This window comes from Schistocerca piceifrons, chromosome X (assembly GCF_021461385.2).
Source record: "Schistocerca piceifrons isolate TAMUIC-IGC-003096 chromosome X, iqSchPice1.1, whole genome shotgun sequence".
Taxonomy (NCBI): domain Eukaryota; kingdom Metazoa; phylum Arthropoda; class Insecta; order Orthoptera; family Acrididae; genus Schistocerca; species Schistocerca piceifrons.
The window spans coordinates 112219116-112232385 of NC_060149.1; the positions used below are offsets into that span (position 1 = coordinate 112219116).

Below are 13270 nucleotides of genomic sequence, written 5' to 3' on the forward strand. Positions count from 1 at the left end.
AGAATACGCAGATGAACAGTGTTTCGGAAGAGCAACAAGCAACAAAAGTTGCTTTCAAATACGTGGTTTTTCCCTTTCAACGTTTCGTGCTGTATCGCAGAAATTCGTTTGACCAAAGGAGATGTCTGTCACTCTTGTCCATCACAGGAACACATTAACAGACAAGATACTGGTGATGAAACATCGTAGGATAAAAACTGTAGCCGTTTTAAGAGGGTGTACAATGGTAACGAAAGAAAAGCTTTTTTGAAAGAGTTTGGTTGGTTGGTTGGTTGGTTGTTTCCCTCAACAACAATGAACTATACGATGGCCATGGAATTCAATAAAATCAATCGTTGATAAAATAACATGAATCAAGGATGTAACTGTCGATCTCATACGGATTATTTTATGCGTGGCACTCGTAAATGTTCAAAAACAGTGAATAACGAATAAATAAAAAAACTTTTTATTATCCATTGAACTAGACTGGAGAGAGCGATTTAAATTATACATGTGGTGGTGGTGGTGGTTGGTTTGCGGGGGGCTCAACTGCGCGGTCATCAGCGCCCGTACAAAATCCCAATTTTATCACACTCCAATTTTGTACACAGTCTGATCTATTCACTGTCACAAATGATGATGATGGTGAAATGATGAGGACAACACAAACACCCAACCCCCGGGCAGAAAAATACGTAAGGTGATAAAAGTCAGCTAAACGCGTGTATAAGGAGAGAAACTGAATGATCATCCTTCTCGATCACGTAGTAAGAAATTTCTCCACTTATTGTTACTGTGCTTTTTGCAGTGACTTATGTAAGTATGCGAGCATTTCATTACAGCAGACATCATTTGAAACAGTTACATCTTGATTATAATCAAACCTTGCTAACTGCTGATTTTGGATTGGACAGACCTTGCAACCATGAACTGAGACGAAATGACATGTCTGTGTTTAGTCGAGCGCACAAAATACTGTGAGCATGTGTAACGTCCGGAGAACAACTAGTGACAAGTTAGAACTATGAGGTCGTTTGTGATGCTTGCTTAGACACCTCAGTTGGCAGCTAACTACAGACAGATGGCAGTGATTATGGACACAAGAGTTTGATTACTGCAAGATTCTCTGTTATCTCTGGCTGCAAACATGTGCTTTCGAGTCTAAAATGAGGCTGTATAGGATAACGAAATGCGGAGAACAATGGTTCGAATACTAGCGGATTGCATACATTTAGTTTCATCAGATAATTCTGGGTGGTTACTAACGTGTTCCTTCAAGCAAGGCCACAAAATTCCTCTGAAAATGCGCTACGGTGAAATCAGTTAAGGCCGGATAAGAGTAACGTGCCACGAGCAGGCGTAACTGTCACCATATATCTAGAAGAATATTATTGCCTGCACACTTCAAGAACTCTGAATAAGAGAGAAGCAAAAGGTCCCGGCGACACAGAGCAGAAAGGAACGTAATCCCTGTTTTTGTGGCTCTGAAGGGGTGTGTCGGGACCTCAGGAAAGGGTAACCGTGCAGCCTCCCCAATGGAGCTCGGTCGACATTCTAGAATCTCCTGGCCATCATCTTAGTACTGGTCGAAAATTTCCAACTAACAAGGTCGACATCTGTGGACCACTGATTGGAACAAAATTTGTAGCCGATAATTTTAACATAGGTAAATAAAAAAAATACGTATTTCGGCTTTTAGCTCGACATTAAGTAATTTCGGAGGAACTCGATATAAAATCTTTCTGTGAAACTATAATTATAATGACTATATCCAATTGGTGAGCCGGTGCAGTGGTTGAATGGGGACAGTGTGACGCACAGAGTGATAATTTATTGAACGAGAAAACTACATGATAGGGCAGATTTGGTTGGTGTCAATATGCTAGGTCCTAATTAACTTTTCGAACGCATTGTACACCCAGCTATCTTATGTTTGATTTGATAACAGCTGATCACTGAAAGGTGGTTTTTTAATAATTCCACAGAGGACTGTTTTCCGTACTCACTCCTATGGAATATTTCTCAATGTAAGCAGCATAATTTATCTGCTGCACTAAGTTCCGTCGGAGCAGTTGCGAAGCGGACAATGAAAAATACGAAACTTTGTTATATTATTGCGCAGTGCAGTTTTTATTAATTACGAATTGCAAATGAAGTTTACTATAGCCTGCAATAGCGAAACTGCCGGTCAAATATCTGCGATTCTTTAAAAAATATTCTGCGTTTTCCAACATGATAAAAAAGATAAAAAATTCGTATAATATTGAAATACTGATTGTTTTGTGCCACACACTTTCTGCAGATAACAACGCTGTGTCAGAAATGGTACGAAATCTTAAGCATGAGTCCGCTAATTCGTAGTATGAATTTAGCATCATTCGCCTGCCAGAAAACGTAGCCCAACCAATGACAGTATATAGGACTATAGCGACACACCAAACTTTGTTTTCTCAAAATCTACCTAAATGAAGAAATACTTCTCATTCAGTTACGAGAACCTGTGCAAAATTTCATCCAAATTCTTGAATCATAACCGGCAGCCTCATTTTCCAACATGAAATTGAAAGTGTTGGTACCATGAATGAGGCTGCAATTTACACGAATTTTAATTTGTGTTCTAATTTATTTTACCAAATTGTGTTGTTTTACTTATGAGTACATGTGACCATATAAACTCAAAGATAGCTCTCAAACTGGAGTGTAGGCTCTTCTTCATTAAGAGCCATCTTCACTGGACAATACAGTAGCATAAACCACATGAAATGAATTCGCAATTGCATGTCCAAAAACCTTTGCATCGTAATCGGAACACCACAAGCACTGCAATATGGTATAATACAGTATCTTGCTGTACTGTTTTTATCGTAATTGTATTATACGTTTTATTGTCGCAGCTAATCTGTAGCTGCTTCTGCATTCTTGAGACCGAGAACCTTTACAAATAATATAAAGTCACTTTCGTACCACGAAAGCCTTTGCTTCTAGGTCAAATATTTATGCTTGTACTGGACAGGTCTTTGTATGTAATGTGAAACACCTGAATGTATTGCTGCCCGCATAGCGTAATGGTTGGAGCTGCGCATGAAGGTGGCCCTGACCAGTGTTAAACGCTTTCTCTGGCTAAACAGGCTTCTTTATATCCGATTCTTTCCTCACATCCTGTTTGTCAAATACCATGCTGGTAGATCCCTACAGCTGCATCTGCATCTACTTCTACACTCTGCAAACCATCGGCTTGAAACTAAAGCATCCGAATTTTTTTATACTGTTCTCAATAACGGTTGAGGAATTTACATGTCATGCACGCTGCTCGGTCGACCTTACCGCTTTGCTGACAAGTTGCAACCGTCTGCCGCTAGAGGGCTCCGGCGATGTGTAATGGAACTGTATCAGTGCGTGAGAAACAGTGTGCCGTGCCTCCAATTGAAATCCATATACGAGTGAACGCTGGGAGCAGTGATGATTGTATCGACATCAGTAATGTGCGACGTTGCGTTGTTAGCGCTTTTAATGAAGGAAATGATGGTGCTAACCTCAACGTGTGTGACAGAGCACTGAGTGGACAACCGCCTACGGAAACCAACGAGACTCATCGAAATCGGTTTGATGAACTCAGAGTAAATCGTCGGATAACGTAAGGCACAGATCTAAGGAAATTGTGACATATCACGAGGGGGTGTGCACGCAAATATTGCAGAACTGCGTTACAGAAAATTGTGTGCACCGTGGGTGCCTCTAATGCTCTCACTCCTGAATTGAAATACACGAGATTGGACATCTGTCAATTTCTTTTGTCTTTTGAACATGAGGGTGATGGGTTCCTTAACAACACTTCGAAAAGCAATGAAAGCTAGGTTCACCATTTTGATCCCAAATACAAGAGAGCATCACTGGAGCTCCGCCACAAAAGGTCACAAAAAAAGTTCAAGACCATGCCATCAGCCGGCGAAATCATACTCCAGTGTTCTGGGATGTTCAAGGTGTGGTGCATTTGGAATTCAAGCCTATAGGCACCACCACAAACTCTGTAAAGTACTCAGAGACCCTGAGAAAACTGAAAGCACGAATTCGAAGAGTTTGTCCACACATGTAGCACCCTCACTCTCAGCCCGAGAACGTTAGAACACACACGAGCACTGTGACATCTGCAACAACCTGACCCCTTGGGTTCACTGCCATCGATCGTCCTCAATACAGTCCCGACGTGGCCCCATCCGATTTTCATCTGTTTCCCGAACTTAAAGAACACCTTACGAGGACTTTACCCTGATAGTGATAAAGCTTTGCGAGCCAGAGGTGCAGTTGTGGCTCCGTAATGGAAGTCTAACTTTCTACTGTGGTGATATCAACGAAATGGTCCCTCGATACGAGAAATGTGTTCGTCGACAGGGTGACTGCTTTGAAATAAATATGAAGACATAAAGAATAAAGTTGCAGAATGTTAATAACGTTTGATTTTTTTTGATAAGCGGTCTTAGTTTTCACATTAAATTCGGAGGCATTACTTTTCAGCACGCCCTCGAATTCCCCACTCTACCACGTGTTAGTGTTTGTTGGTGTTCCTTTCATGTATGGAGCGCGGGGAGAAGCGTTGCGTAATTGCCACTGTGGACGCTGTAATCAGCCTAATCTTTGCTTCGCGGTCCCTACGGAGGCGGTAAGTAAGAGTTTGTAGCATGTTCACACAAAGTTGGTTTACGAATCTTGTAAACTGACTTGCACGGGATAGTTGGCGTCGTATATTCAAGCGTCTGCCTGTTTAGGCCTTTTAGCACTTCAGTGACGCCCTCTCCGTGGTAAAGCAATCCTGTCAGTATTCGTATGTATGAATATCCTGTTACGGAAAGTAAAGGAAGGTGTGGCAGACGGTCGCAGCAACTTGTCTGATTCGCCACGCTGACAAACCGTAGCGCTTTGAAGAACTAACAAGATGATACTAAGCAATCGCTCTCATGGCGCGTAGGCTGACTGAGAAAAACCTAGACGGCTGACCGTTCCATCAGACCGGTCCGCTTTTGGTGTTTAGCGTCCCATGCAAGTCAAGTTCATTCGTTTGTGTACAAACTGGCTGAAAACGGGTGGGCAGGAATCATCCCATATTTACATGGACTGACTGAGGAAATATACTGGACACCTAAATCAGGATAGGCAGCACCCCCGTCCCGCCACCACAGAACTCCCCCTCCGCCCTCCCCCTCCCCCCCCCCCCACACACAAACAAACATACAAACAAACCCGATGCTCTAACAACGTGCACGACTCTCCTCCTCGTACATTAAGGTGATGTGGCCTCAGGAATGGCGTTCGGCTACAGAAGTATATACAGGGTGGTCCGTTGATAGTGACCGGGCCAAAAATCTCCAGAAATAAGCGTCAAACGAAAAAACTACAAAGAACGAAACTTGTCTAGCTTGAAAGGGGGAACCAGATGGCGCTATGGTTGACCCACTAGATGGCGTTGCCATAGGTCAAACGGATATCACCTTCGTTTCTTTAAATAGGAATCCCCATTTTTATTCCATATTCGTGTACCGGTAGTACGTAAAGAAATGCGAGTGTTTTAGTTGCACCACTTTTTTCGCTTTGTGATAGATGGCGCTGTAATAGTCACAAACATATGGCTCACAATTTTAGACGAACAGTTGGTAACAGGTAGATTTTTTTAAATTAAAATACAGAACGTAGGTATATTTGAACATTTTATTTCGGTTGTTCCAATATGATACATGTACCTTTGTAAACTTACCATTTCTGAGAACGCATGCTGTTACAGCGTGATTACCTGTAAATACCACATTACTGCAATAAATGCTCAAAATGATGTCCGTCAACCTCAATGCATTTGGCAATACGTGTAACGACATTCCTCTCAACAGCGAGTAGTTCGCCTTCCGTAATGTTCGCACATGCATTGACAATGCGCTGATGAATGTTGTCAGGCGTTGTCGGTGGATCACGATAGCAAATAACCTTCAACTTTCCCCACAGAAAGAAATCCGGGGACGTCAGATCCGGTGAACGTGCGAGCCGTGCTTCGACGACCAATCCACCTGTCATGAAATATGCTATTCAATACCGCTTCAACCGCACGCAAGGTATTTGCCGGACCTCCATCATATTGGAAGTAAATCGCCATTCTGTCATGCAGTGAAACATCTTGTAGTGACATCGGTAGACCATCACGTAGGAAATCAGCATACATTGCACCATTTAGACTGCCATCGATGAAATGTGGGCCAATTATCTTTTCTCCCATAATGCCGCCCCATACGTTAACGCGCCAAGGTCGCTGATGTTCCACTTGTCACAGCCATCGTGGATTTTCGTTGCCCAATAGTGCATATTATGCCGGTTTACGTTACCGCTGTTGGTGAATGACGCTTCGTCGCTAAATAGAACGCGTGCAAAAAATCTGTCATCGTCCCGTAATTTCTCTTGTGCTCAGTGGCAGAACTGTACACGACGTTCAAAGTCGTCGCCATGCAATTCCTGGTGCACAGAAATATGGTACGGGTGCAATCGACGTTTAAGTAGCATTCTCAGCACCGACGTTTTTGAGATTCCCGATTCTCGCGCAATTTGTCTGCCACTGATGTGCGGATTAGCCGCGACAGCAGCTAAAACACCTACTTGGACATCATCGTTTGTTGCAGATCGTAATTGACGTTTCACGTGTGGCTGAACACTTCCTGTTTCCTTAAATAACATAACTATCCGCGAACGGTCCGGACAATAGGATGATGTCGTCCAGGATACTGAGCAGCATACATAGCACACGCCCGTAGGGCATTTTGATCACAGTAGCCATACATCAACACGATATCGACCTTTTCCGCAGTTGGTAAACGGACCATTTTAACACGGGTAATGTATCACGAAGCAAATACCGTCCGCACTGTCGGAATGTTACGTGATACCACGTACTTATACGTTTGTGACTATTACAGCACCATCTATCACAAAGCGAAAAAAGTGGTCCAACTAAAACATTCATATTTCTTTACGTACTACACGAATATGGGGGTTACAGTGACGGATAACACGAGCTATGACGATGATGAGACAACAGTTTCATGGTTTCTAAGGAAAAGTTTGTCAGTACTACTGTTAATTTAGGAACTTTAATCTCTTTCTTCTCATTTTGTAATTGTGTAACTGCCAATTTTTCCCACTGGCATTATTTTAGTTTACACTATTATATCCTTTTTCTTTGAGGCGTTTTACTTTCACTCAACCTATATTTTCGAGTTGTAATCAATCTCTAATATCTCATCCTTCAACAGGCTTGCATAAGTTTAGTGGGTTGCTACGGATATTTATTAATAAAGTATACCATGTAGTAGTAGTAGTAGTAGTAGTAGTAGCAGCAGCAGCAGCAGCATTGCTAGAGATGCTCGTAGTAATGAGAAGACGCCAAGAGTGCTGGAAAATATCAGTAATGGAAGATTCCATACTTACCGAACGATGTCTGTGAGGGCACTAATATTTTCAACACTGTACGAGCGTAAATCTAGAGCAAAGCATTGATTTTCGCGACGTAACACTTTTAGTTTCATTGCAGTAGCTACAGACTCTTAATAGCTGTTTAGTGTCCCGTATTTTCGGTATGATGGTGCCATAACGCTGAAGTGCAGATCTTTTTCACCTCTAAACAAGATGACATGTTAGGTACTAATGCATCACAACAGCAACGATATATTCTCTTCAATTTAAAACGAAATATGTAAGAAATGTGTTAATATTTGCCTTCCAGCTCTCAAATGTGCTCAAAATTCAATATGCGTGATTCTGAATAGGTAGGCCTATACTACAAAATATACTGACTGCTATATTCTAGTTTGCATACAATTTCTTCTACAGCGAATCCGACACGAATCTACAGTGACATTTTCCTCTGCCCTTACAAAATTCTACACAAACTCTTGGTAATGTCGGTGTAAGTAATCTGGTTGTACAGAGCCGAAGAATTCACGTACTACTAACCACTTAATTAGCAAACACAGAAGGATTGAAGTAAGTCAAAGAAAAACTCTGGTACGCATCCAACAGACCAGCTATATTCATGAACTATATTCCTAAAGAAATAACAATGGGAAGAACACGCTGAATTAAACACGAATTCCACGTGGTAGTAAATATATTATTGACATAAAATATTTAAGCAAACCAATAAAATTTTCGCCAACCATTCTTATGCCTTAAAAAAGATGTTTAAACCGTTACAAAGCATTATTCTAAACATACTCGTCCCATGTACGTTGGTAATTGGACGACTTCAGTGAGTGTAGAAGCGCATAAGAATTTTGTTATGCCAGTGTAATATGAAAAGAGAATAATATGAAAAGAGATTAATATGAAAAGAGATTAATATGGAAAGAGATTAATATGGAAAGAGATTAATATGAAAAGAGATTAATATGAAAAGAGGATAATATGAAAAGAGGATAATATGAAAAGAGGATAATATGAAAAGAGGATAATATGAAAAGAGGATAATATGAAAAGAGGATAATATGAAAAGAGGATAATATGAAAAGAGGATAATATGAAAAGAGGATAATATGAAAAGAGGATAATATGAAAAGAGGATAATATGGAAAGAGGATAATATGGAAAGAGGATAATATGAAAAGAGAATATGAAATTCGTTAATTTTACTAGAATGGATCATAGAATACTCGGTTATTAATTTTACGAAAGGTAGAAACGCCACAAAGTGAAGAAATTTCTTACAACTAAACTGATGTTTAGCATTGTGTTCTCGCATTCTTTTCCTCACACTGGTTCCCGGTTTTATTCAAGTACTGGACAATTCAGATCATAGCTGCAGGGAAGCAAGTCATTTTCAGGTGCTGTTGATACGACCACTAGTGGATCACGAACGCCCGTCCTTGATCTCCGAACTACTCTGATCTGAAGTGCCGAGTACCTTAACGAAACAGATACTAGGAATGAAAATGAAAAGAGAAAGACTGCCAGGTTAGACTGCAATAAAAGATAGTTCAATAATAATTTTTGTCTTATTTAGTAGTTTTTTATGTGTGCAGACAGAAGCAGCAGCTGCTACTCTGAACACACACAGTGCATGTAAGAAAGTTTCATAAATCACATAAAACATTTGATTTCGCATAGCTGTACCCAAAATTCAATTTTACAGCTTTTCAGTTGCTACATATTGGTTACAGAGCTGCCAGAGCACAAAGAGAACGAATCGGATTCTAACACTGAACGTCTGATGTGTAATTACTTCGTTTTTTCATTTAGTAATGCCCGAGCTCAAGTTTACAAGTCAACTGCAGTAAAATTTAGACTGATACGGAAGTAGCTTTGTGTGTTTTATGTCAAATAAGAAATTCTGCCGATATTTTTCACATAGTCATTGCGCTTGGAGGTTGTGTAAGTGTACGTAGATACCGCAGATCATTGCTGCTACAACTACTGTTACTGCACCTAACATGTTTCATACATTAACACAATTGTCCATTTATCATCAGTTTCTCTAGAGACGAAGTAGTTTCTATATACGAACCGCATTCGGATATAGTGAGTTTTTCCTTACATCGCACGAAACAAAACAAAAAACAAACAAAAAACAGAAAAGGTTGCTAACAATAGTTGCCTCCTCACAATAGGTTTTTACTGCGATTTCTGGGAGCTTTCAACAAAACAATCATATTTAAAGTAGTTGGGAATGCGGCAAAAAATTGCAATATTTCTCAGGGATGCATAAAATGAAATTTTAATGTAACAGTTGTTTGTGCCCTTGCTCTATCCAAATCATCGTTATCTTTTGTCACATCTAGAAAGTATACCGCCATGATCATCCTGTTATTAGCTCACGTTCTTAGCATTAACTTACTGCAAGAAACTCAGTAACGTATTGTCGTGCAGTACATGCAAGGGAAGCAATAGCTGATAAGGGAGAGAGACAGGGTTTTAGCCTATCCACGATGCTCTTCAGACCGAATATCGAGTAAGCAGTAACCGAAACCAAAGAGAAATATGGGAACAAAATTCATTTTTAGGAAGAAGAAACGAAGTCTGACAAAATTTTGCTTTCATAGGTAAAGAGACTTTGAAGATTAGTTGAATGGAATGGAAAGTGTGTTAAAAAGAGATTATTTAAATAAATGGCGACTGCCGAAGTAGAAAGTATATAAAATGCTGAATCGGCAAATGCAAGAAATGTATTTCCGAAAAAAGACAAATCTTTTAAAATAGAGTATAAATTGAAATGTTATGCCTTTTATGAAGGTATTTGTCTGGAGTGCAGCTTTCAACGAAAGCTATGTGTGGACGATAAAAAGCTCAGACAAGAATCATCTTCTGAAATGGGGTGCGACAGTAGAGTGCCGAGGATTACGTAGGTAGATCGGATTATTAATCAACGTGTACTGAATCGAATTGGTGTAAAAAATAAATTTATGCCAGAACCCTGTTAAAAGGAAGGTTCGACTGATCGACAGAGTCATCTTAGAATGATCTTTTTGGTAATGGAAGAAATTGTGTGGGTGGAGAGAGACCACGGCTCGAATATTGTAAGCAGGTTCAAAAGAGATGTAGGTTGTGCTTGTTATGCAAAGACGTCTGCAAAGCATAGACTCGTTTGATGCATCTCTCCACCTAGTCTATGCACTGAAGAAAAACATCAATCACCGGTATCGGGACTAGATCAAAATGTTTCAACTGCATCCTGAAAAAACGATTCGTTTCTCTCACTGTTTCACGTCGATACTGAACTGATGTTGCCTGCGCCACAGTTCGCACCTTTTCCGCGGAAATCACTGGAGTCACCTGTTTAGTGTCCGGACACCTGCGGAGCGACAATGGAGGGAGACCAATGGAGCAGTAAATCGCTTCCTCCTCCCTCCGGTGCGGGAAAAAGTGCGGCGTGCGCGGCGAGGCTGCTGCTGTACCTGATGGATGGAGCCGGCCGCGGCGCAGCGTCCGCGTCGCAGGCTGTCTTTGTACTGAGTCTAAATCTGGAGCAGCCCACTGAATCACACTCCTGCGACCTGCATCCCCGCCGCGCCGCCACTTTTAGCTGAGCCATACAATATGCATTGACCAACTCCCTCCACCCCGAAATGCTCTCTACCACTCTGCACATCCGCAGAGACAACTCTAATATACATTGGCATCTACATGGCTACTCTGGAAGTCACACTGAAGTGCTAAGCGGAGGGTTCATCGACCCATTTTCACACAAATTCTCTATTGTTCCACCCACTAACAGCATCCGGAAAATATACAGGGTGTTACAAAAAGGTTCGGCCAAACTTTCAGGAAACATTCCTCACACACAAATAAAGAAAAGATGTTATGTGGACATGTGTCCGGAAACGCTTAATTTCCATGTTAGAGCTCGTTTTAGTTTCGTCAGTATGTACTGTACTTCCTCGATTCACCGCCAGTTGGCCCAATTGAAGGAAGGTAATGTTGACATGCGACTCATTGCTCTACAGTACTAGCATCAAGCACATCAGTACGTAGCATCAACAGGTTGGTGTTCATCACGAACGTGGTTTTGCAGTCAGTGCAATGTTTACAAATGTGGAGTTGGCAGATGCGCATTTGATGTATGGATTAGCACGGGACAATAGCCGTGGCGCGGTACGTTTGTATCCAGACAGATTTCCAGAACGAAGGTGTCCCGACAGGAAGACGTTCGAAGCAATTGATCGGCGTCTTAGGGAGCACGGAACATTCCAGCCTATGACTCGCGAGTGGGGAAGACCTAGAACAACGAGGACACCTGCAATGGACGAGGCGATTCTTCGTGCAGTTGACGATAACCCTAATGTCAGCGTCAGAGAAGTTGCTGCTGTACAAGGTAACGTTGACCACGTCACTGTATGGAGAGTGCTACGGGAGAACCAGTTGTTTCCGTACCATGTACAGAGTGTGCAGTCACTATCAGCAGCTGATCGGCCTCCACGGGTACACTTCTGCGAATGGTTCATCCAACAATGTGTCAATCCTCATTTAAGTGCAAATGTTCTCTTTACGGATGAGGCTTCATTCCAACGTGATCAAATTGTAAATTTTCACAATCAACATGTGTGGGCTGACGAAAATCCGCACGCAATTGTGCAATCACGTCATCAACACACATTTTCTGTGAACGTTTGGGCAGGCATTGTTGGTGATGTCTTGATTGGGCCCCATGTTCTTCCACCTACGCTCAATGGAGCACGTTATCATGATTTCATACGGGATACTCTACCTGTGCTGCTAGAACATGTGCCTTTACAAGTACGACACAACATGTGGTTCATGCACGATGGAGCTCCTGCACATTTCAGTCGAAGTGGTCGTACGCTTCTCAACAACAGATTCGATGCCCGATGGATTGGTAGAGGCGGATCAATTCCATGGCCTCCACGCTCTCCTGACCTCAACCCTCTTGACTTTCATTTATGGGGGCATTTGAAAGCTCTTGTCTACGCAACCCCGGTACCAAATGTAGAGACTCTTCGTGCTCGTATTGTGGAAGGCTGTGATACAATACGCCATTCTCCAGGGCTGCATCAGTGCATCAGGGATTCCATGCGACGGAGGGTGGATGCATGTATCCTCGCTAACGGAGGACATTTTCAACATTTCCTGTAACAAAGTGTTTGAAGTCACGCTGGTACGTTCTGTTGCTGTGTATTTCCATTCCATGATTAATGTGGTTTGAAGAGAAGTAATAAAATGAGCTCTAACATGGAAAGTAAGCGTTCCGGACACAAGACCACATAACATATTTTCTTTCTTTGCGTGTGAGGAATGTTTCCTGAAAGTTTGGCCGTACCTTTTTGTAACACCCTGTATAACAACTATCTCTCCGTGCGAGCCCTGATTTCTGTTACTTTATGAAGATAAAATACAGGGAGCGATGGCTATTTACAATTTGTACAGAAACCAGATATCAGAGTCGAGGGGGCATGAAAGGGAAGCAGTGGTTGGGAAGGGAGGGAGACAGGGGTTTAGCCTATCCCCGATGTTATTCAATCTGTATATTGAGCAAGCAGTAAAGGAAACAAAAGAAAAATTCGGAGTAGGAATTAAAATTCATGGGGAAGAAATAAAAACTTTGAGGTTGGCCGATGACATTGTAATTCTCTCAGAGACAGCAAAGGACCTGGAAGAGCAGCTGAACGCAATGCAAAGTGTCTTGAAACGATGATGTAAGATGAACAACAAAACCAAAACGAGGATAATGGAATGTAGTCGAATTAAATCGGGTGATGCTGAGGGAATTAGATTAGGAAATGAGACGCTTAAAGTAGTAAATGAGCTTTGC

General features: G+C 41.7%; 1 protein-coding gene across 4 annotated transcripts in view; it reads right to left on the reverse strand.

The window, feature by feature from the left end:
* The window catches only part of LOC124721418, a 170827-nt gene extending 159822 nt beyond the window's left edge, over positions 1–11005 (reverse strand). For all 4 annotated transcript variants that reach the window (XM_047246389.1, XM_047246391.1, XM_047246390.1 and 1 more), the window contains exon 1: positions 10899–11005. The gene's annotated coding sequence lies outside the window, so the exon portion shown is untranslated. The remainder of the gene's footprint in view (positions 1–10898) is intronic.
* Between the last annotated feature and the right edge of the window lie 2265 nt (positions 11006–13270).